The sequence below is a fragment of the Arachis ipaensis genome, chromosome B9 (assembly GCF_059453495.1).
Source record: "Arachis ipaensis isolate K30076 ecotype BB chromosome B9, ASM5945349v1, whole genome shotgun sequence".
Classification (NCBI taxonomy): Eukaryota; Viridiplantae; Streptophyta; class Magnoliopsida; order Fabales; family Fabaceae; genus Arachis; species Arachis ipaensis.
In genome coordinates this window covers 148,042,697-148,065,110 of record NC_142444.1, presented here as the reverse complement: position 1 = coordinate 148,065,110, position 22,414 = coordinate 148,042,697, and the positions used below count along the sequence as shown (strand labels likewise).

At 33.0% G+C, this 22,414-nt stretch overlaps 1 pseudogene; it reads left to right on the top strand.

The window, feature by feature from the left end:
- The first annotated feature begins 7,686 nt into the window (after positions 1–7,686).
- On the top strand, positions 7,687–8,392 carry LOC107616402 (lectin pseudogene; annotated as a pseudogene).
- The last annotated feature ends 14,022 nt before the right edge of the window (positions 8,393–22,414 follow it).

The following is a 22,414-nucleotide window of genomic DNA, read 5'->3' as shown; positions in this document are numbered from 1 at the left end:
GTTGATTGTCTTACTTGCTAGTAGGCATTTCTAGTTAGACTATGGAAAAAAATTTTTTGGCTACTTCATAAAAGTTCTGTCTATTATGGATGTGAATCCTATATTGGGGCATTGATGTGTCTTTTGGTTTCCGACATACAGTTGGTTTGTTTTAACAAGGTAATGTTTTGAAGCGACTTTAATGGAAATGTATTCTACTTATAACTTCATTGGACGTGTCTAATTTAATGCATGTCATTATATGAAGGCGCCCTTTGTAAATGTGACTTCAGAGGATATGTCTTCACATGCATGTGCCTTTTTAATGGACATGTTTTCTATGAATGTGTCTTCTTAACTGAGGTGTCTTTTGTGAATGCGTCTTCAGAGGATATGTCTTTTTAAATGATGTGTCTTTTTAATGGAGGTGTCTTCTATTGGAAATGTCTTCAGAGGATAAGTGTTTTTAATGGAGGTACCTTTTTATGCATGTGTTTTTAAAGGGATGTGTCATTGGTGGTTATGTCTTTGTATGATATGTCTTTTTTATGTATGTGTCTTTTTAATGGAAGTATCCTTTGTAAATGTGTCTTTAGATGATATGTCTTTTTAAATGACGTGTCTTTTGAATAGAGGTGAAGGATAAGTCATTTTAATGGAGGTGTCTTTTAATGCATGTGTTTATGGATATGTCTATTTATGGAAGTGTCTTAACAAGAAGTGTCTTGAGAGGATATGATTTTTGCACCTGAGTTTACGTAATAAAAATTTCGTGGAGATTCTTTTAGTAAACAAGAAAAAAAAACAAAATATTTCTTTAAAAATTTGAAAATATAAACTTGCAAAATTGACTTCTGCTAACCAGAACCTCCTAAGTTGTTTCCTCCATAAATAGAACTCATATAACTAGTGCTGATTCGCTTTAAAGTTTGCACCTGGAAAACTTATAACAGTAGAATAACATGTACTTATGAAGATGACTCACTCATTCTGAATGCCTTATAATAATAGAATAACATGTACTTATGAAGATGACTCGTCATTCTCAATGCTTTAAAAGTATCAATGTATCACACAAAAAAGAATACTATAATAATATAGGTGTATTACGCACAAAAACACGTATGCTACAACAATTGTGTAAAAAAATAAGGTAAAAATCATTCATTCGCTCTAACAATAGAATCAACCTCTCCATTTTGAGTGGCTGCTACATCATTTTTCTGAGAAAAATCACCACGCAAAGAGTAAATTAGTCAATTATATACACAAAACAATTTGAAAAAAATAATGTGCATCAATGCATGCGTAGTGTTGAATTGAAGCATAAATCATGCAAAATAATTAATTTAAGCACACAAATGTAGTGTGGATCATATTGCTGTGGAGCCATATATACATATTCCATCAAGCTAATTAAGCAACTAGCAAGGCTTAAGCTGATAATCATCCACTGATTTACGTACTACTATATTGCAGAAAATAAAAAAAAAATGCACAAAATTATTACTATTGCTACCTACAAGACAAAAATTAGAACAAATTTGAAAGGAAACATGCAACTTGCATAAAAGAATTCCACCAAAAACACACCATACATTATAGTTGGAAGATCCAATTTGCATTAAAAAATAATCCACACCAAATATACTACTAAACCACCACTTACTAATATTTTCTCTGGTAAGTCATGGTACATTCATCAAATCTAGAATTTTCTAGGGACCAACTTCTGTGAAACAAAGACAAGTCTTATTAACATAGTGAAAAAGTTTTAATTTGGTCAGCAATCACAATTTGTATTATTTGATTAAAAGATAGACTTAAATGGCACGAATGATAACTTGAATGATAACTTAAATGGCACAAATATATAAGATATGCTTGTTTTATTTGCAGTAAGAGTCACTTGTATAAATACACAGCAACAACAAGAAATTGTAACTATTCTAAAACAGAAAAGAAAAGGAAAGGAAACATAATTCTTTATCATATTAATAATTAGACCCCTAATAATATCAACAAACCATAGCAATGATATGATGAGTAAAAGAAACAGTTAGTAGTTACCTTGGTAAGAGCACTTCTTGAGCATCTTTTCAAGGATCTTGAGCCATAATGGATCATCATCAATAACCAGCACTCTCATCCAAAGGCTATTTTCGGATGTCGTCTTCTTCTTCTTGTATGTTTTTTACTCAGCAAATGTACAATAACAAAAAAAATTCAAAACCTTTAACAAAAGACATCCAAAACACAAAAAAAAAATATTCAAAACTTACGAAATAGAAATATTCAGAACATATAAAAAAGAAACATGTTATACCAATAGAGGAAGACACGTTTGAAACCTCAAAAAATGAAAAATCTATAGCTTAAGGGAGTAAGATTACAAACATAATGAGTGCATTATAGAATGGAGTTTAAGCTAGAAATATTCATGTTTAAGCAACAACACTCACAGGCTTTCTTTAGACAAATTTTGTTCTTCAGTAGGTGATACAAGTTAAAATCTTTACTGACTAGTCAAGATTTTAATTTATCCACAAAATAAGTCATGACTTTCAACGAGTAAAAAAAATGGCTCTACTTCTTATTACTCCATGAACACACACAACAGACCAAAATTCCTAAATTGAAAAATAAGAATCCTACTTATGGGATAGACAATCATTGGAAATTTGAAATTGCCCTTACATTGGATTGGAACACCCTCTTCTCTCTTTTTCTCAAATATTTAATATCAAATAAAATAATAAGAAAAGCAATTCTTCAATTTCATTGAGTTGGAATTTACCTGAAAAAACACAGCTTTTCCATAGTTGAACTGTATGCAGCGAGCCACCTTGGTGTGTGAAAGAGTTGGGACTTGGGCTTGCAGCCTTGCAAAATATTTAAAAATTCAAACACCATGCACATGTGGATTCACATATAACACCAACAAAAATTCCAAAAATAGTGAATAACATACTTGATCAACCAAAATTCAAACACCATAGACATGCACTTAGACAAATCAGAAATTTAGAGAGAGAGATTGAACCATTGAGTAACTGTACCTAGCGGCGGTCTGCAACAACGACGGGAGCTCGCGGACTCTGACGGTGCAACGGCAAGGCGGGAATGCATTACATCTGTGATGGAGGACGCGTGGCGGAAAGGCGACGAATGGGAGCTCGGCTGCACGCGAGGTAGGGTGGCAAAAGGGACGCGATGACGGTGAAGCAGACGCACGATGCTAGTTGTCTTCTCTGCACGAACGGCGGATGAAGCGGTGGCAACGGATGCAAGGAGACTAGGATGGAGAAAAGGCGGGAGATTTGGGAGAGAGATTAAGATTTTTAAGTGAAAATAAAAATAAAGGGATAAATTTTGATTAAATCCTGATTATTCAAATTTTATTTTTTAAAAAATTTAAAAAATAATAATTAATTATTATTGTCAAAAGTTGGTAGATAGTATCTTAACAACGTATACTTTTTCTTCTTCTAATAATTAAATTCTTGACCTTGACAAAATGGTCATTTTGCTCCTTAATTCAAAATAACAAAAAATTTCTGAATCCGTATCACCTACAAAAATTGGAAACTTGAGAACCTAACGCTGCATGGCTCTTCTTTTTTTTTTTTGGGACATGGGCTTATAAAATTGCAAGGCTCCGATGAATTAGCCTGACAGTAGGGGTGGCAAGTGGGAAGCCCGCCCCGCCCCGCAGAAGCCCGCCCTTTGGCGGGCTGGCCCACCCCGCCCCGCCTAGTGAGGCGGTCCCAAAATCCTAGCCCGACCCGTCTAACGGCGGGCTAATAACCTCTTTTTTTTTTTTTTTTTTAACTATTAAATAATATATATAAATGCATAAAAAATCTCTCCTATTTTTTACTTTTAACTATTATAACTTCTAAAAGTATAAACAAATTATAATTTTTATATTCACAAACATTAAAGTCTTTGTAATTATAAATATCTAATAAATATAATTATAAACCAAGTTTTCATCCAAAACATAATTATAAATATTGTTCCCAAAGCAAAATAAACATAATCCAAAACATAATTATAAATATTGTCTCTAAAACAAAATAAATATAATCCAAAATACTCAATTTTCATCTTCATTCTCTTGTAAGTTGGGTTGGGAGAAATTGGGTTTTGATAAAAATATTGTAAAAATACCCCTTGCTAAAAAAATTCTAAGCCCGGCGAAAAAGCCCGCTCTGCCCCGCCAAAGCCCGCGGTTTAAGCGATGCGGGTTAGGCGGGCTTTTATTGTTTGACGGTCCCAATTTTTCATCCCTGTCCGCCTTTTTTGACGGGTTACGCGGGCCGGCCCGGCGGGTTTAGGCCCGTTTGCCACCCCTACCTGACAGTATGCTCAGTGTAAGCAATTTATACTATTTATTTATTACGATTTCTTTATTCTATTATGACAATTTAATTATAATATGTATAAATATATACAAATATTTCGTAATTAATTTAGGAGCTAAACGTTAACGTATATTTTTTTTTAAAAAAATATACTTAAAGGGAAGTAAATTAACACTAAATTTTTTATTAATAGTTTAAAAATGGGTTGGTTTCTAAAAAAATATGTTAATTTTAAATGGACAGTTTCAAATTACGTGATACGCCCAATCACCCATTAATTAGTTAGTTAATACTGTTTATTTTTTCTATTATTTTAAAACCGCCCATCTTCCTATTATTTAAAATCGTCCATCTTCGCTGTTATTTGAAACGTTCTTTGGTCCAATTTAAATTATTAATATTTTTTATTATTTTAAAAAATTATATTTTTATATTTACAAATACAAATATCTCGTTTACAGTGTAAACGAGATAATTATTGTAAATGTATCTCGTTTAGATATGTGTATCTTTTTAAATTTCATATATCTCATTTACATTGTAAACAAAACTCATTTATAGTGTAAATGAAATAAGATTGGAAGACTTGTTTTTGTAATAATTTTTATAATTATTTATTTTAGTAAAATATTTGTTTAAATAAAAAATTTCATACTTTAAAATATTAATGGCTAACTAATGACCAAAAATAATAAATTTTGATAATGTTCTAGCATTTCTCAATTTATTTATGAGTAATTACCCAAATCAGTCCCCGAGGATTTTAGAATCGGACATTTTAGTCCCCAAGAAAAATTAATACATGGATCAGTCCCCAAGGTTTTACTCCGGCAGATAAATCAGTCCCCAATTCATTTTTCGGTAGAGTAATTATTCAGATCAGTCCCCAAAGATTTTAAAAACGGACATTTTAGTCCCTAAGTAAAACTAATGTACAAATCAATCCTCAACTTTTTTCTTTATTAGACATAATAGTCCCCCGTCCAAAAATAAAATAAAATAAAATAATAATAATTATTAATTACACAATAATATTGTACTATATTTTTTGTATTTTTTAGACAAAAATAATGATAAATTTATTCATTAGATTTTTTTATATATATATATATATATAATCACTCAATAACAATAATAATAATAATAATAATAATAATAATAATAATAATAATAATAATAATAATAATAACAATAATAATAATAATAATAATAATAAATTATTAGAGATTATTTTACAAGAAATTCAAAGTTAAAATTATTTGATATTTTTGTATTTAATATAATCAAAAGATGTCCTATGTAAAAAAAATTATATATGTTTATATTAAAAAATATGTATTAAAACAAAATATTTTAATTTGAATTTATATTAAATACATATTTTTTTAATACAAACATATTTTTTAAAATAGTACATCTTTTGATTATATTATATACAAAAATATCAAATGGTTTTAACCTTAAATTTTTTATAAAATAATCTCTAATAATTTTATTGATTATTATTATTATTATTATTATTATTATTATTATTATTGAGTGACTATATATATATATATATAAATACATATATAAGAATCTAATGAATAAATTTATCATTATTTTTATTTATAAAATACAAAAAATCATGGTATAATATTATTATGTAATTAATAATAATAATAATAATAATAATAATAATAATAATAATAATAATAATAATAATAATAATAATAAATAAAATTATTAGAAATTATTTTACAAAAAAATCAAGGTTAAAATCATTTAATATTTTTGTATTTAATATAATCAAAAGATGTACTATTTTAAAAAATATGTTTGTATTAAAAAATATGTATTTAATATAAATTCAAATTAAAATATTTTGTTTTAATACATATTTTTTAATATAAACATATATAATTTTTTTTACATAGGACATCTTTTGATTATATTAAATACAAAAATATCAAATAATTTTAACTTTGAATTTCTTGTAAAATAATCTCTAATAATTTATTATTATTATCATTATTATTATTATTATTATTATTATTATTATTATTATTATTATTGAGTGACTATATATATATAAGAATCTAATGAATAAATTTATCATTATTTTTGTCTAAAAAATACAAAAAATATAGTACAATATTATTGTGCAATTAATAATAATTATTATTTTATTTTATTTTATTTTTGGACGGGGGACTATTATGTCTAATAGAAAGAAAAGTTGGGGATTGATTTGTACATTAGTTTTTCTTAGGGACTAAAATGTCCGTTTTTAAAATCTTTGGGGACTGATCTGGGTAATTACTCTACCGAAAAATGAATTGGGGACTGATTTGTCTGCCGGAGTAAAACCTTGGGGACTAATCCATATATTAATTTTCCTTGGGGACTAAAATGTCCAATTCTAAAATCCTCGGAGAGTGATTTGGGTAATTACTCTTTATTTATTTATTTATTTATCAGAGCTGTATATTTGTAACTAAATGATTACCAAAAACAATAAAATATTGGTAGCTAAATGATGAACAAAAACAATAAATTATGATAATACTCTTACATCTCTCAATTTATTAATATAAAATAGTCTTTCAGATACCCTAAGACCCTACTACCAAAGGCTGGAGGCTACAAAAACAGTTCTACTCTTTGGGTGTCGGCTCCAAGAACTCTTAGCTTCGTATTAGCAGCACCGCACTGCAACTCTAGATCTCTTGGATATAGAAACAAATAGTCACATTTTGAATTCCACTATATAAGAATAGGAAGATAGTTGGAATTTGGTAGTTATAGGATTAATATCCTTGCCTCATAGTCATGCATTCACATACACGTTGCAGACTTGCAGTGCAAATAATTAAAAGTAGTTGGTAGTATAAGCATTTATCATCATGGACGACCGATCTAGCTAAACTAGAATGAAGGACTATACTAGCACGGTCTTCTTCTGGTATTAAGGGATCTCACATTGTAATCCTCAATAATTGAATCGAGTAAGTGATAACGCGTAGTATAGATAAGAAGCATTTATGATAGGTGATGAAGCTAGAGGGTGACGCCATATATATTACACTATGGACGTGACGTAGTGTTAAACTGTTAATGGTTGTTAAAGGCCATGCATGTGAAAAACAACGACCTATCTAATATCTTTTGTATTTTGTTTTTGTTGATCATCACTTGCTACACTACCTATTAGGTACCTTAAGAAGGAAGCTAAGGTACTTAATTAGACCAATCGCCACACTATAAATACCGAGCTGGTGCAGTAGGCTTGGCATCCCATCCCAAACTCATACAGATCCCTCGCATCTCATTTCATTTCCAAAAACCACAAAACCATAGCCATGGGTGTCTCATTTAACTTGCACAAATTTGACCCTAAGCACTCCAAGGAGATCCAATTCCAAGGAGACGCAACCATTACCGATCACCATATCATTCGACTCACCAGTCTGGACGACGATGGCAACCCACTGGGAAACAGAGTTGGCCGAGTCTTATTCTCCGACCCTGTGCACCTCTACGACCACAGTGGCCTCCGAGCAGGATTTGAAACCACCTTCGTCTTTCGCATCTCAAAACCCTATAACACTGAATATACACCTGGACCTGGTGATGGTCTTGCCTTCTTCCTTGCTAGTGCTGACACTGAAATTCCTCCTGAATCTTCTGGAAAGTTTCTCGGCCTCTTTAATGATGCATCTGACAGAATTGTTGCTGTTGAATTCGATACTTTTTCCAACTCCGATATTGGGGATCCCAATTATCCGCACATCGGAATTGATGTTAACTCTATCAGGTCATCAAAAGTTTGTTACTGGAATTTTCATGATGCAGCGATAACTACTGCAAAGATAACATATAACTCTGCTCATAAGAAGTTAACTGTCCATGTCTCTACATATCTCCACAGCCAACCCGACACTCTTACTTATGATGTCGATTTGAGTACTAAGCTGCCTGAAAAGGTTAAGATTGGAATATCTGCTTCCACTGGACAATTCTCGCAGACTACTGAGATTCTATCTTGGATCTTCAAGTCCAACTGAAAAGGAACATCGATAGATGTTGACTTGTTACCAAGTTTGTGTTGTGTCTTTTATTTTAATTCAATAAGGACAAGCTTACTCGTCTTTAGTTTGTCTCTGTAAGTGTTATGCCACTACAGATACAGGGCAAGGGCTGTCCATTGTTGTTGTTTGTGTTTGGATTTGGTTTCTTGTCTTATGTGATATATGCATGGATGCTTACTTTATTTTCTTCGTTTTTGCCTTTATTTCTTCCTTCTGTCTTTTCAAAAGTGCAAAACATCCCTTCTAGTAACTAATTTCCTAGCTAGTTAACTGCATGGACAAGGGATCGGGATCAAGCACCAAAGGGAAATATGGTTAGAACAACAAATTACCACGACCATACTTGTTAGTATTTTCTTGTATGTAGTTTTGATTCACAACTAGTTTAATTATGCTTATGTTTTTGGGAGGCTAAAAGTTTTAGCTTTTAGGTTCACTTCTTACGTCCTAGGTTTGATTATTAGTTGAGAAATTATTTTTCAATCCCACTGAAGAGAGGATAAATTAAATAAAAAATTAATCATAAAATAATAATAAAATTATAAGTAATGAAAAATTATACTCTAAAATAGTATTAAATAAATGAGTACGAGAGTACTATAAAAAATATATATTCTATTTTTTTTGTTTGATTTTATAAAATTTGTCATTGTAATTTAGGTGTTGATTTATCTTATTAGAAAGAATAAATTAAATAAAAAATTAATTATAAATAACAACGGACATAATTGGTAAAAAATTATAATTTAAAATTGTCCTAAAAAATACGTAAAAAGTACTAAAAAAGTACGATGCAAAAAAAATATTAAAAAAAGACAACTAACATTTTTACGTATATACCTAAAAAATGATAGAATAATAATATAAGAAAGTAATTTTAATTTTAACTATAATGTGAATTGTTGATCCCATTAAGTAGAGTAAATTAAACAAAAAATAACTATAACTAATAATAGTAAAAAATTATAATGTCCTAACAAAGAATACTAAAAATATTTAAAAAAATACTATATAAAAATATATTAAAAAATTATAAAAAATTAAATATATTTAAAAAATAACATTATAATTTAATGTCATATCTATTTTAGTAATTATCTATCTAAATATGGTAGCTCTTGTTTAAATTTAATTATATGCTTTACTTTTTTCTTCATTTATATATAATAAATCTAAAGTATTTTTTTTAAGAATAAAAAACAAAAGCAACCTTAATTAATTTTGGAAGAAACCAAAATTGATATTATGTTTAATTGATATTACTTTAAGGATTCATTTAATTTGGTACCTTAATCTTAGGCATGATAATACATGCTCATTATGTTAGACGTTACAACCTTATCTGTCTTCGCGTATGTAGTCAATTTATCAAAATAGAAACCTACATATCATAACCTTCTTATATGTCAAGATGATATAAAAATTAACCATGTATATAGAAATGGTACAATGTCTAACAAATAAAAGATAAATATTAATTAAAAAAAATGAATGAATATATATCAATAGTAAGCTATCTAACAGTAGTAACAATCATTTTAACTTTGTTTATTCATGATTTGATTTTTAGATGTATTATTTTGATCCTCAACGTTTTAAATGTTCTATTTCAGCTTCAAAAATTTTCAAACGCTCTACTTTAATTTCAAAAAAAATTTAAACTGATTAAATATTGTTCTATTATTAAATTTGACGGAAACAATTAACAAATTTAAGAGTTAATAGTGTTTGATTTTAATATATATGTAAATCGACCTATCAACATAACAAAAATTCTTTAATTTTGAAGCATTGATGCTCGTTAGGATTTGGATTTTTTTTTTAAATAAGGAGATCAAGAAGAAAAAATATTACAAAAAAAAATTTGGTTATATTTTTTCTAACATAAAGAAGAATATATGACTTAACAACAATGTTATTAATATTTACATTACTCATTTCATTAATTATTCGTGTGAAATTTAATCGTATGACAACATTGAACCAATTTAAAATCTTTTAAGATAAAAATAAGATATTTAAAATGTTAAGAATTAAATTAGAATGACCCAAAGATAATAAAAAGGTATATATACTAACTAACACAAAAGATGATAAAAGGTATGCAGAGCTAAAATAAAAGACTAGAGTATATATAAGCAAATGGTAAAGAGTGCGGTAAACTAAAGAGTATTCAAAGCAATAAATATATATAAAAGTCCAAAAACATACTAAAATAGAGATGCAAGTACTGAAAATTGAAATAAAAGTTCCTGGAATTAGAACAATTCACCACAAAATAATCTGGCCGATGTATGACGATATCCCCATACTTAAAAATTAACATCGTCCTCGATGCTCATCAAATCAAGCTGAGTGGAAGGAGTCGTCGCCGTCATCTCCACTGTCTCCTGCTGGGGCTTGGGGCTCTTCCGCCTCATTGGCCTGGGCCTCCTCTTCATCAATATCAGTGCCGCCCTCATAACGTTGCTTGTTGCGATATTGTATCTGGTCAATCCTCTCAAAGAGGAGCTACACATGACGGTAAATTGGCTGCAATGTAGATGATGGTGCTGCTGGTATAGATGGTGCTGAAGGTGTTGAAGGTAGTGCTGAGGGTCTTGCTACTGCTGAGGATGTGGCTGCCTCTGTAGTGGTGGTGGGTGCCCTACGACCTTGGTGTCTGGTGGATGACTGAGGACCGAACCAGTTGCCATGTGGAATGACTTTCTTCGCACCAATAACTACTGGCCTCTCATCCCCATCCTCCCAGGTACCTCAGCCTGGTGACCCATCTGCATGATCAAGCAGGGGAATGCCAGATTGCCCTTGACATGGGTCTGGACTAGGGGTGGCAAATGGGCCTAAACCCACCGGGCGGACCCGCGTAACCCCACCAAAAAAGGCGGATTGGGCTGAAAAATTGGGACCGTCAAATAACAAAAGCTCGCCTAACCCACACCACTTAAACTGCGGGTTTTGGCGGGCTTCCCCGCTGGGTTTAGTATTTTTTTGGCAAGGGGTATTTTTACAGTTTTTTTTGTCAAAACCCAACTTCTCCCAAGGTCCCAACCCAACTTACAAGAGAATGAAGATGAAAATTGAGTGTTTTGGATTATGTTTATTTTGCTTTGGGAACAATATTTTTAATTATGTTTTGGATAAAAACTTGGTTTATAATTATGTTTATTAGATATTTATAATTACAAAGGCTTTAATGTTTGTGAATATAAAAATTATAATTTGTTTATACCTTTAGAAATTATAATAGTTAAAAGTAAAAAATATAAGAGATTTTTTTATGCCTTTATATATATTATTTAATAGTTAAAAGTTAAAAAAAGGGATATTTGGCGGGCTTAGCTAGCCGGCCCGCCAGCCGGCTATTAGGCGGGGCGGGCTGGGATTTTGGGACCGCCTCACTAGGCAGGGTGGGCTTCTGGCGGGATGGGGGCGGGCATCCCTGCTTGCCACCCCTAGTTTGGACCATATACCACCTGATGAGTCTTGGAAGGTATAGTTGCTTTCCTTTCAAGATACACTAGAGAAGTATTGCCATATCTGATGGAATCTCTGTCTCATGAGTGTTGGGAATTACATAGTTACTCATAATCTGCTGCCACAGCCTAGCCTCGACGGTAAGATACTTGACCTTTATGCCCTTCGGACTCAGCTTTGACGGTCCATATGCCCATGGACTGTCAGGGTGGATAGCTATAGTTTGGAGGATGGCATCCCAATCAAACTCCATGAGGTAGAGATTGCCTCTTCAACCTTGTAAAAATCATCTTTATCAGTTACTTTGGGCTGAAAGTGGAGGATCTCTTCAATTGCTTCCTCTATGACTAGAATCTACCTGCCTCGGAGTTGAACTACATCAATGGTCACTCGGTAGAAGTTACAATAAAATTCTTTGACCTAAGATGCATTCAGCCCGACAAAGTCTCGGTCCAAAAATATCCAACCCCGCTGCTCAATCTGGTGTGTAATGTATTCCGCAGCTCGGGTGGTATTTGCAACTTTCTCTCAACATGGAGGCTCCGATTTTTCAGAAAATGCAGAAACCTCAGCTCGCAGTAGAGGTTGGCAAACTTGATTGCATCAGAAGAAGGGGTATTCTGATCAGCCTTCTCCTTCTCACCGAGTTGCCTTTCAGATAACAACTCATCCACTATTTCAGCGGCTGGTTGTGTACGTTTCCTCTTGATCGAGCTGGCCTTAGCCTTGCCTTTCCCTTTCCTGTCAGTCATCCTAAAAAATCACAGAAAACGGGGTATGAAATATAATCTACGGCATACAAGGCAAAAACAATATGATAAGCAGGCAAGAAACAGAAAAACAGAGAAAATAATAGCTTATGTGTGAAATGAGCTCATACAAGTAGAATTGACTTGGAATGTGAATGAAAATAAGAATCAAAATCACTTAGAATTCCGATTCCAAGCAATCTTATTCAAGGAAAATTAGGTTACTTGTCCGTTAAGAAACAATGTTGCTATGCGTCAAAGAAAAGAGAAAAAAGAGTTAGTTGGAAAGGAAAATTGAAAAGAAAAAATAAAAAAGTTAGTTAAAAATGAAATGTTAGGAAAAAGAAAGTTAATTGTTATTTGCATAGCAAGCATGGTTCTTAAACTATGAAGATCTTTAAAAGGTTCCAACAGACAAGAAAGCTTACATTCACGTCATCACAATGCACTATGCCAAAGTGATACAAATGTATGTGTAGAACACATAAGCAAATGAATGGTAGTCTCAAGTCACTTGGCATAAGCTTATGCAATTGGTGTTAAAAGGGTTAAAGCATTGATGAACAAAGCAGTAAGGTGATGTCAAACACCAAAATGCAATTAAGCAGGAAAGTCATAAGATTGAAAGAAACAAATAATTCATGTTCTATGTAACTTGAAGTAGTTAAGCATGATAAAAATGGATGAAGCTAGTTACATGGTTCAAATTTCTCAATTTTGTGAATTCATGCAAAGAGGCTCTAATTACAAAAGAATCCATGTTTTGGTCAATTTGAAAATCAGTTTAAACCTTTCCATGCATATGAGTAAATCACTATTCAAAACAGGCAAATAAGATAAGGGTATGACCAAAACTTGCAAGAAAACTCCTTTGAGGTAGTTTCCAAAAACCATGTAGCACAAGGATCTATTTGACACAGAAATTCGTCCAATAGAGCTTTGGTGCACCAAATCCAACAATGCAGCTTAAGGAAACAAAATTACAGAAATCTCAGCTTTCAGCAACAAAATAGTAAAACAATAAGCCGGATAATTGATTAATCGAGCTTAGAAACATTCAAAACAAAAGCAACTGAACACTAAACTCAATTAATCAATTGCATAAAAAATGAGCAGTAAAAACATATTTAAACAATTTTTGGCAGTGGTTCGGTAGTAAACTAGCACATTTCCCAAATTCGCTCAATCAATTCAACTTCCATATGAATGCAACAATAATTAAACATAATTCAGACTTTTATTCATATGAAATAAGCAAACAAACAACTTGGGTGAACCAACAGCAGCAGCAACGATTCAATCAATAAACCAAGAGATTATCATCATTCAACAAACAAGATTCAAAAAAGATAACCCATTCCAAACAACAGTATCAACATTAAACAGACCTAGAAAATCCACTACGACAAAATTTTAACTACCTAACAACCTAAATCAACTAAAGCAGGCATTTCTAACTAATGCTAATTAAGCTAAATTAAACTAACTAACATAATTAATTGAACAAAAATAAAAAGAGCAAAATGGGGGTCGCATGTACGCTTAAGTCACGCGTACGCGCGACATGATGCTCTGTTTTTTAAGATTTTTCAACTTTATACACCCAATCGAGCATTCCAACCATCCCAAAAAGTCACATAAATACTAGTAAACCTTATTGAGCATATTAAACTATCAAACAACCATAGCTAAACTAAAAGAAAGTGAAATTTAAGCTTAGGTACCAATATATACAAAACGAAAAGTGGAAAGAATATACCATGGTGGGGTGTCTCCCACCTAACACTTTTGTTTATTGTCCTTAAGTTCGACATTTGGGAAGCTCCTTGTCATGGTGGCTTGTTCTTATACTCATCTTTGAACTTCTAACAATGCTTGAATCTCCAAAATGATCCAACATTCCAAATCAATTGCACCAAAATTTGATGGAGTTTCGAACAAGCTATGAGCTCCCAAAATTGCACTTCATGTCTTCCAAGGTCCCAAATATTGTTCCTACACCTGTCTTCTAGTTGATCCTCAAAATTCCAACTGGGCGACAAGCAATCCGAATTCTAATTCGAGTTCACAAACATCTTCCTAGACCCAAGCAATCGAACTCTACATGTAACACCCTAACTTTCAGCACGTCATGATCGTACCAAAAGCAAGGCGTTACTGACTTGTTTTCCTTATTTACTATTTAATATTGAGCCTTTAGTTTGATACCGCATTTCGATTTTTAAGAAAATGCCGGAAAATATTGTTTCTCATTAATCAAAATCATTCATCAAAGAACACACAGGTAATAGTAATCACTTAATTAGTAACAATGATAAATATTATACAAAAAAACTCAAAAGAAATTCAGATACAATTTTAATTCCTCGGTATAAAATAAAATCTTAAATAACAAAGGTGAGGGAATTCTATGAAAATAACTTGACACATAAACTTAACTTAAATAAAACTCCTAATCGCCCGCGGCTTCAAACTGAGTCTCCGAGCCTGTCACTGAAAGGGTGGAAGATTTTGGGGTGAGAACAAACCACTAGTTCTCAGTAGGGAATAGGAATGCCGCACTAAACAGAGTAAATACAAATAGCTAATTCATATCATAAAAACAATTTCACTTAAAATAGTTTCAAGTTCCTTCCTTTAATTCACGTTAATTAAACAAAATTCCAATCACATTAACAATTCCTTATCCATAAACATCATTCCTAAATACATTATTAAGACCACAACACAAACAAGTAAAATATCCATAAAGCACGTAAGCACATCACCAAAACAACAGCACAAACAAAAATAAATAAAATAAAGCAAACACAATCAAATGTAAATGCGCAAACAAGATGATGCATGCCTGTTTCTAGTGCAGGCCATGAGCTCATGCGTCGGTTGTCTACCCGCAACCTGACGTTACTCGGAGTGAACCCCGAATATGGTCCCTTTACTATGTCAATTAGACACCTTGGCATCATGGTTACCCGTGTCAATTAGGCCTCATTATAATAACAGTTCAATGTGTATCATAGTAACGAACAGTGCTATCAATTAGGCGAACATTCCCGCATTAGCAATCTCAGGCTATCCGTTAGGCGGGCAATTTTGCATTAGCAGTTTGGCACAGGGCCCGTTTAACATACAATTCTCATTTATTTATTTCATTCATGACTTTTTATTTTCTTTCATTTTATTATACCTCCACATCACCAATTACATACTCATACCTTCACATCACCATATTATTAAACATGCTACCGCATCACCGCTTAACTATACATACTTCCGCATCACCAATTAACTTTAAACCCTTCCTAGTTGTTATAGTACTACTGGTTTAAAAGCAAAACTTGGTGTTGAGGTAATTTGGTTACAATTAAAACTTGTACCATCTCTCTTAAAATTCTGTTATTGTTTTCTAAGAAAATGCAGAAAAACAGCAGGAAGTAGTAAGTTTGATAAATTCCTTAAAAATCCAATTTTCACCCATTTCCTTTCAAAATTCATGACCTCAAACAAGACTCTTTTAGCTTTCCATTGAATCAAATTCCAGATTAATACCATGTCATATGAAAAAGTTATGAAGTGAGAAACACAGCCATGCCTTTTAGAATTCGATTTCCAAAATCCAGTGAGCTACCCATACTCTTTTCAACATATCTACTTGGTTAAGTAGGGTATCGACATGAAATTTAAAATGAAGATTGTGAACACAGGAAGATTGAAAATGCCGTTGGTTTCAGCTCAAATACTTACCAGAATTGAAAGTTAAGGGAGTTGGAAGTTGGTGCTAACAGAATTTTCTGCAGAAACCATCAATCTTCAAAAATTCATTTCTCCCAAACCACTCATTAATAAATTCTGAATTTTTTAGGAGATGCTCAAAACACATTAAAGTTTCATGCAAAAATAGTTTCATTCAAATATATGACCTGGGATGCTCCCAGAAATTGATTCTTTCTACTGTCATGTATGCAGAAATTTTGCCTTAAGCATTTTCAACAACCTTACTTATCAAAAACCACATTTGAACTTATAACCCTTCCAAAATCACACGTTTAACCTCTTTCCAGTTATTCAAAATTGTCTTCATTGCCAACACAGCCCAAGAACCCAGAATTAATAATTCACTCGATATCAAGTACTTAAGCATCATCAAACCTTTTCTTTTCTACACTATGCCCAGCATAATTTTCCATATAGACTCATCATCATTCAAACACATAATAACTCATCAATTCATACAAGCAAGCTCAGCAACAAAAGTAACACCATTTATTCTATCCCTTACAACATTCAGTACGCACAATCATCAAATCAATCCCCAACTACAGTTATAATTCAACTCAATTCCGTCAATTATTCACACAAAGCAACCATAAACCATTTGCAGTTACTCTTTTAATTTTAGTAACATTCATAAGTTAAAACCTTTACTTTTAAAACAAATTCCCTACCTCAGTTAGTCGAAACCCACAAGGTTAGACGTGACTCCAACTTCGTTCTAACTCGCAGCAGCAGCAGCAGCAACAGCTTTAAACCGAATCATTAATAGCAATGCCATCGAACAATTTGTAGTGGTATTGGCATAACCCTAACATATTAACATCTCAACATTCTCAATCAACCATGGAAGCAGAATGGTAATAATGAGGGTTTGGGAACAAGGACAAGTTACTAAAACTTGAAAGGAACAGAGGAATGGAGCAGCAGCAGTAACAGCTTTGTTTAAGCACATGCAACCCCACGGCCACCATCACGGCAGCAGCGACTTTGGCACACAAAAGGGGAACCAAAATCAGAGACAAGGCTGAGCAACTAACGGAGACGGTGGCTTTGCAATAGCTGCGCGGCTTTCCTCCTCCCTTGGACAGCGATGCGGCACGGCAGCAAGGGGCTGGCACGGCTTCTCTCTCTCTCTCCTCGCGTTTGCCTCTTTCTCTCCTCTGTTGTTGGCGACGATGGCGGCTACTGGCAGTGGGTTGGACGCAGCTGGGCGACAACGTGACAGGCATGAACGGCGAGCCCAAGGCCCGCAGTGGTGGCGCAGCTCCTCCCTCTCCTCTTCTCCCTTCCCTGTCACAGCTTCACTCTCAGATCTCTCTCTTTTCTTTCTTGCTTTTTATTTCTATTGCTGTATGGTAGCATTTTAGAAGAAAGGGGAAGCGGTGTGGTGGTGAGAAAGAGTAAATTGTGGCTTATTGAAGAATGAACAGGTGGTTGGAGGGGTTTACATGTGTGGGTGTTTTAGAAATTAGGATTAGGATTAGTGGATTAGGCATTAGGGTTTAGAATTGGGAATTTAGTATTTGAGTAGAGTTTTAATTTAAAACCAAATTTAATCAATATAATAATTAATTTTAAAAACACTATTTTATTTTTCAAATTACAAATTATTTTTAATTAAATACTCTAATTTACAATTTAGAGATAAATAAATAATATTAATCAAAACTTTTAATTATTTAATTTAAAATATATACAAAACTCTCTTTTATTTCCAATTACTAAAACTTTGAATTTTAATTTAGCAAGAACCATTAATTTCAGTAAATCAAAAGTATCTAATTATAATTGAAATTTATATAAAACCAAATTAATTTAAAACATGAAGTCTCATAATCTTTCTAAAAAGAAAATCATATATATAATTATAAATAATTCATTATTTATTTTCTAAAAATCCGGGGGTTTACATCCCACTCCACTTATAAAAATTTTCGTCCTCGAAAATTAGCATATTGCATAAAATATTACATAATTTTAACATTTTACCTTTTTAAAAAACCTTGTGGAAAAGTAAAAAGTCTATACTCATATAGATACATATACAGTTTCATGTATTTGGGTTTTCATAAGACATAGAGAAGATAAGATAGAAGTTTGATTACAGAGCAGAAGTTACAAGATAGGCTTGGTATCCCAGAAAATTCAAATAAACATACGCAGTTAAGATCAAACGAAAACGCACATGAACAAGGAGCGGGATTGAAGAATAATTAGTTCACTTTCTCACGAAAGAAACCTCAGACAAAACTTCAAGACAAACCATGGAGGGACAAGATACGAAATCAAGCAATCCCGAGACGTAACTTCTAAAGTTCCCAATCCCCGTGATTCGCATTACCTATTATTTCTATTTCATCCATGACAACCCATTAGTGTTCCCATATACATAAATCATTAGTGTTAAGTTGGCCAGACTTAATACCATGAGGTATGCAATGGTAGACTAACAGCGTTAATCATCAGACAGTCATGCATATCAAATCTAAATTCTTGTTATCAGAACAAGTCACTAAGCATGACAGACACTCAGAATATGCAATGAAGCATAGTCAGTCCAATCCCAAGGCTCTAACGGGAACGAACTGCTCTGATACCATAATGTAACACCCTAACTTTCAGCACGTCATGATCGTACCAAAAGCAAGGCGTTACTGACCTGTTTTCCTTATTTACTATTTAATATTGAGCATTTAGTTTGATACCGAGTTTGGATTTTTAAGAAAATGCCCGAAAATATTGTTTCTCATTAATCAAAATCTTTCATCAAAGAACACACAGGTAATAGTAATCACTTAATTAGTAATAATGATAAATATTATACAAAAAAACTCAAAAGAAATTCAGATACAATTCCAATCCCTCGGTATAAAATAAAATCTTAAATAACAAAGGCGAGGGAATTCTATGAAAATAACTCAACCCATAAACTTAACTTAAATAAAACTCCTAATCGCCCGCGGCTTCAAACTGAGTCTCCGAGCCTGTCACTGAAAGGATGGAAGATTTTGGGGTGAGAACAAACCACTAGTTCTCAGTAGGGAATAGGAATGCCGCACTAAACAGAGTAAATACAAATAGCTAATTCATATCATAAAAACAATTTCACTTAAAATAGTTTCAAGTTCCTTCCTTTAATTCACGTTAATTAAACAAAATTCCAATCACATTAACAATTCCTTATCCATAAACATCATTCCTAAATACATTATTAAGACCCCAACACAAACAAGTAAAATATCCATAAAGCACGTAAGCACATCACCAAAACAACAGCACAAACACAAATAAATAAAATAAAGCAAACACAATCAAATGTAAATGCGCAAACAAGATGATGCATGCCTGTTCCTAGCGCAGGCCATGAGCTCATGCGTCGGTTGTCTACCCGCAACCCGACGTTACTCGGAGTGAACCCCGAATATGGTCCCTTTACTGTGTCAATTAGACACCTTAGCATCACGGTTACCCGTGTCAATTAGGCCTCATTATAATAACAGTTCAATGTGTATCACAGTAAGGAACAGTGCTATCAATTAGGCAAACATTCCCGCATTAGCAATCTCAGGCTATCCGTTAGGCGGGCAATTTCGCATTAGCAGTTTGGCACAGGGCCTGTTTAACATACAATTCTTATTTATTTATTTCATTCATGACTTTTTATTTTCTTTCATTTTATTATACCTCCACATCACCAATTACATACTCATATCTTCACATCACCATATAATTAAACATGCCTCCGCATCACCGCTTAACTATACATACCTCCGCATCACCAATTAACTTTAAACCCTTCCTTGTTGTTATAGTACAACTGGTTTAAAAGCAAAACTTGGTGTTGAGGTAATTTGGTTACAATTAAAACTTGTACCATCTCTCTTAAAATTCTGTTATTGTTTTCTAAGAAAATGCAGAAAAACAGCAGGAAGTAGTAAGTTTGATAAATTCCTTAAAAATCCAATTTTCACCCATTGCCTTTCAAAATTCATGACCTCAAACAAGACTCTTTTAGCTTTTCATTGAATCAAATTCCAGATTAATACCATGTCATATGAAAAAGTTATGAAGTGAGAAACACAGCCATGCCTTTTAGAATTCGATTTCCAAAATCCAGTGAGCTACCCATACTCTTTTCAACATATCTACTTGGATAAGTTGGGTATCGACATGAAATTTAAAATGAAGATTGTGAACACAGGAAGATTGAAAATGCCGTTGGTTTCAGCTCAAATACTTATCAGAATTGAAAGTTAAGGGAGTTGGAAGTTGGTGCTAACAGAATTTTCTGCAGAAACCATCAATCTTCGAAAATTCATTTCTCCCAAACCACTCATTAATAAATTCTGAATTTTTTACGAGATGCTCAAAACACATTAAAGTTTCATGCAAAAATAGTTTCATTCAAATATATGACCTGGGATGTTCCCAGAAATTGATTCTTTCTACTGTCATGTATGCAGAAATTTTGCCTTAAGCATTTTCAACAACCTTACTTATCAAAAACCACATTTGAACTTATAACCCTTCCAAAATCACACGTTTAACCTCTTTCCAGTTATTCAAAATTGTCTTCATTGCCAACACAGCCCAAGAACCCAGAATTAATAATTCACTCGATATCAAGTACTTAAGCATCATCAAACCTTTTCTTTTCTACACTATGCCCAGCATAATTTTCCATATAGACTCATCATCATTCAAACACATAATAACTCATCAATTCATACCAGCAAGCTCAGCAACAAAAGTAACACCATTTATTCTATCCCTTACAACATTCAGTACGCACAATCATCAAATCAATCACCAACTACAGTTATAATTCAACTCAATTCCGTCAATTATTCACACAAAGCAACCATAAACCATTTGCAGTTACTCTTTTAATTTTAGTAGCATTCATAAGTTAAAACCTTTACTTTTAAAACAAATTCCCTACCTCAGTTAGTCGAAACCCACAAGGTTAGACGTGACTCCAACTTCGTTCTAACTCGCAGCAGCAGCAGCAGCAACAGCTTTAAACCGAATCATTAATAGCAATGCCATCGAACAATTTGTAGTGGTATTGGCATAACCCTAACATATTAACATCTCAACATTCTCAATCAACCATGGAAGCAGAATGGTAATAATGAGGGTTTGGGAACAAGGACAACTTACTAAAACTTGAAAAGAACAGAGGAATGGAGCAGCAGCAGTAACAGCTTTGTTTAAGCACATGCAACCCCACGGCCACCATCACGGCAGCAGCGACTTCGGCACACAAAAGGGGAACCAAAATCAGAGACAAGGCTGAGCAACTAACGGAGACGGTGGCTTTGCAATAGCTGCGCGGCTTTCCTCCTCCCTTGGACAGCGATGCGGCACGGCAGCAAGGGGCTGGCACGGCTTCTCTCTCTCTCTCCTCGCGTTCGCCTCTTTCTCTCTCCTCTGTTGTTGGCGACGATGGCGGCTACTGGCAGTGGGTTGGACGCAGCTGGGCGACAACGTGACGGGCATGAACGGCGAGCCCAAGGCCCGCAGTGGTGGCGCAGCTCCTCCCTCTCTTCTTCTCCCTTCCCTGTCACAGCTTCACTCTCAGATCTCTCTCTTTTCTTTCTTGCTTTTTATTTCTATTGCTGTATGGTAGCATTTTAGAAGAAAGGGGAAGCGATGTGGTGGTGAGAAAGAGTAAATTGTGGCTTATTGAAGAATGAACAGGTGGTTGGAAGGGTATACATGTGTGGGTGTTTTAGAAATTAGGATTAGGATTAGTGGATTAGGCATTAGGGTTTAGAATTAGGAATTTAGGATTTGAGTAGAGTTTTAATTTAAAACCAAATTTAATCAATATAATAATTAATTTTAAAAACACTATTTATTTTTCAAATTACAAATTATTTTTAATTAAATACTCTAATTTACAATTTAGAGATAAATAAATAATATTAATCAAAACTTTTAATTATTTAATTTAAATTATATACAAAACTCTCTTTTATTTCCAATTACTAAA